The sequence below is a fragment of the Coturnix japonica genome, chromosome 4, assembly GCF_054131305.1.
Source record: "Coturnix japonica strain WE chromosome 4, WE-NBRP24, whole genome shotgun sequence".
In the NCBI taxonomy this organism is placed as follows: Eukaryota; Metazoa; Chordata; class Aves; order Galliformes; family Phasianidae; genus Coturnix; species Coturnix japonica.
In genome coordinates, this window is record NC_140666.1 from 67541317 (window position 1) to 67545183 (window position 3867).

Consider the following 3867-nt stretch of genomic DNA (forward strand, 5'->3'; position numbering starts at 1 on the left):
CTCTTTTCCCTTAATTAATCAGAGAAAGTAAAAGAGAAGTTGTTCTTGTCAGCTTTGCTTTGCTGTTTAGTGGTAGGAGTTCAAAGAACAAGGTTACCACTGCACCCGCTGCTCTTTCTTTGATTTTTCACTTTTGAGTGGGAGTTTCCTTCAGGAGCTGAACACCACACTAATTAACAAAGGAAAAGACAGGGAGAAACAAGCCAGCGTGTATGGCAGCAATGAGGCAAATGAAACAGAGATGTTAGGGAAACAGAGGGAGGGATAAATGGCAAAGGGGAAAGTGGGAAAGAAGCACAGAACCAGGAGAGGAGCAAGCAGTAAAGAAAGGAGAGGGAAATAAATATATCAGGCAGAAAAAGATGAAGAGAGGGAGCTGGTATAATGAGCTGCCAATAAATAAATAAATAAAGGGGGAAAAAATAGCAGCAACAGTTAAGAAGCCCCTTAGATTGCAGTATGTGGCTCTTACAGGGCAGCTCTTGAGGGCAGTTCGTACTTTGGTCAAACTGATTTGTGTGTGGCACCAGTTCCATCCCACTGAACAGGCAGGTGCAGAAAACAAATTAATGGGGCAGGGAAATCCTGCTTGAAACAACAGCAAAGCACTTCTCAAGTTGAACTTTAAACCCACCATCTTTTATTTAGATATCAAGAGAATAAGTGGCTTAAAAATACAATCAGTACAAGACTGGCAATATTCATATTGTTCCTTGTAAAAGGACAATGCACTGTTGATAGGAGAGGTATCTCACCATTTTGGGCAAGTAAATGTGGTGATAAGGAGGCACAGATGGGCTCTATTCTGGCCGAGCAAGTGTCTCATGGCTGACAGTGAGTGGCTGCCAGGGGTCCAGCAGTGAAGGTGTGACTACTTGTGTGATATCCACTGAAAGACAGGAGAGAGGCCCAACGTAAGTCCTTCTGCAGCATGTGCTGGGACACCAAGATCATGAACCATGGAATCTGCTGCCTCTAAAGGCAGTCCATTACGTGTCTGGGAAAGATTTCTGGCAAATGAGACAAAGAGACATAGCAACCTGGTGGTTAAGGCATAACATTTCTGCCTAACTGCCAAACTTTAGGCTAGCTGTTCCTATGTGAGATGATGGAAAAGTTCCTTAAACCAAACCTTTCAGAGGTGGTTGCTATCTGTATGTACTTTGTGAGATGCTGAAGTAGCTGGTGCTCACTACCCTTTAGTCACACGCTACAGAACGCAGTGTGCTGAAACATCATGGCCATCTCAGCCTAGGAACTTGCTACTACAGTTCAATATTTGTCACAGCTTTTCCTCTGTTCAGGTAACCATAGAAAACAGGTAATGTATACTTCATATGATGAGCAAGTATTCTGGGACTATTTTTTCCTGCTCTTGTCTCAAACCTATTGAGATAGCAAACCAAGCTTGCCACAGTATGCAACACAGGGACTGCAGACCTCAAACAGGACAGCTGGCTTGTGTAGGTCTACTATAAGAACTCATATGTAGTGTTGGTAAATCCACTCCTGAAAAACCATTTCCAGCACGGTGCTGCACTGCATTAACTCCAGTTATCTGGCTGCTACAGTGAAACAGCCATTTGAAAAGAAAAACAAGAAAAAAGAAAAAGAAAACAAGAAAAGTTACCCAATTCATTTGTGGAGTGAACTCGCATATGAAGCTTCACTGAAACCAGTGGGTTTTCACTAGCTTTTGCCAATATGAAACTTGGCCAGTTTTCCCAGTTTTAGGACTGCTAGGTAGAAGCAATTAGTCATCAGTATCACAAACTCCAGTTTCTACGTGCGAGACATACACAAGAACATTCACTAGATAAAAATACAAAACACAAACAACAGAACGACCCACACATAAGGATACTATTATGAAAGCAAGAAATTACTCAGCGGGAAATTTGTGTTATTCTGCAGAATCTTGTTATTTGGTAAGTGAAACCTGTTACAAGTAGGTCATGACATAGAAATACAGTTTTCCAGTGTGACAGTGACAGATAATACATTATTTTTTCCCCTCTGTGGCAAATGTAGAGTTCTCTCTTCACTTAAATAATATAAAACAAACTAAAACCAGGTTCATCCCCTGAAAGTTTCTGAAGAAGTTTTCCATGTCCCCATATCTGTATTATCTACCCATGACCCATGAGTTTCCTGCCCAATACAAATATCTTTCTCCTCATTTAAATATCACGTAGCCAAAAACAACTCAGTGCTGCCTTCCTCTGCCTTCACAGCAGCCAAGAGCTCACCTGCTGTTTGGGCTGTCACAGTCTCACTGGCTTTGCTTTAGGTTTTGAAGTCGGTATAAGGCCTGGTCCTGTTTAATATCTTTATTGGTGGTCTGGATGAGGGGATTGAGTGCACCCTCAGTAGTTTGCAAATAACACCAAGTTGGGAGGAAGTGTGGAACCATCTGAAGGTAGGGAGGTCCTACAGAGTGATCTGTTTAGGCTGGATTGATGGCCTGAGGCCAATTGTATGAGGCTCAGCAAGACCACAGGCCCAGTCCCACATTTAGATTCACAACAGCACCATGCATTGTTTCAGGCTTGGGGCAGAGTGGCTGAAACAATGCATGGAGGAAAAGGATCTAGGGGTGTTAACTGACAGCTGGCTGAACACAAGCCAGCAGTATGCACAACTACCCAAAGAGGCCAATGGCATTCTGGCTTGTATCAGAAATAGTGCAGCCAGCAGGAGAAGAGGGGTGATCATCCCTCTGTACTCTGCACTAGTGAGGCCACACCTTGAGTAGTGTGTTCAGTTTTGAGCTGCTCACTACAGGAAAAACAGGTTCTGGATTGTGTCCAGAGAACAGCAACGAAGCTGTGAAGGGTCTGGAGCAAAAGGGAAAGTTCAGGTTGGACATTAGGAAAGAATTATTCTCAGAAAGAGTGGTTACGCATTGGAATGGGCTGCTCAGGGAGGTCAGGGACTCACCATCCCCAGAGGTGTTCAGGGAATGTGTAGATGTAGCATTTACAGACATGGTTAGTGGGCACAGTGATGATGGGCTGACAGCTGGACCAGATGGTTTTTGAGGTCTTTTCCAACCTTAATAAACTGTGGAATGAGAATCTCAACTCGCTTTCAGGGATTCATGGTTTATTTTAACATGCATTATCCAAAAAGGACCATTCTCCTGCAATCTCTCTGCTTTGCCCTCCACGCACAGAGGACCGGACAGGCTCCCAGAAGGCTGCAGTACTCAGACACACTCACCGCACCAATACGTTTTGGGCTGACAATAGCAGGACACGGGGAAATGGTTTTAAGTTAAAAGAGGGAAGATTTAGGTTGGATGTTAGGGGGAAGTTCTTCACTAGGAGAGTGGTTAGGCCCTGGAACAGGCTGCCCAGGGAGGTTGTGGATGCCCCGTCCTTGGAGGTGTTCAAGACCAGGTTGGATGAGGCCCTGGGCAACCTGATCTAGTAAATGTGGATGTTTGGTGGCCCTGCCAGGCAGGGGGTTGAAACTACATGATCCTTGAGGTCCCTTCCAACCCGGGTCATTCTGTGATTCTGTGATTCTGTTTTGCACATCCCCCATGCGAGCAGCAAAGCAGCCATTGCTGGAGACCACCTTCCTCACAGAGACCTCAGCTAAGCCATTAGTCCCAACAGACACCGGTCGGTTGACAGCAGACCCCCAACCCGCCTCACTACTTCTGCGGACACCCCATAACAGAGCACAGACACACACTTAACACCCACCCAACCCCACTCGGCCGTACCGCCCCCCGTTACCCACCAGCGCAGCGCCCGCCCCCGCCGCCCATGGCGTGTTCCCGTGCGTTGCGGGGCGTGGCGTGCTGCCGGCCGGATGTTGTTGTTGTTGTTCCTGCCCCGCCTCTCGCCCCCTCCCCCC

At 46.1% G+C, this 3867-nt stretch overlaps 1 long non-coding RNA gene across 3 annotated transcripts; it reads right to left on the minus strand.

Annotated features, from left to right (window-relative positions):
* Positions 1-617: 617 nt before the first annotated feature.
* On the minus strand, positions 618-3842 carry LOC107313757 (uncharacterized). Of its 3 annotated transcripts, none has more exons than XR_001555175.3 (4): positions 3751-3842; positions 2941-3063; positions 1631-1736; positions 618-889 (listed from the first exon to the last, which is right to left on the minus strand). It is a non-coding gene; the product is annotated as an uncharacterized LOC107313757 (long non-coding RNA). The 3 variants fall into 3 exon arrangements; XR_001555174.3 differs by having other exon boundaries at positions 1631-1739; XR_014945440.1 differs by lacking the exon at positions 1631-1736.
* Positions 3843-3867: the final 25 nt, after the last annotated feature.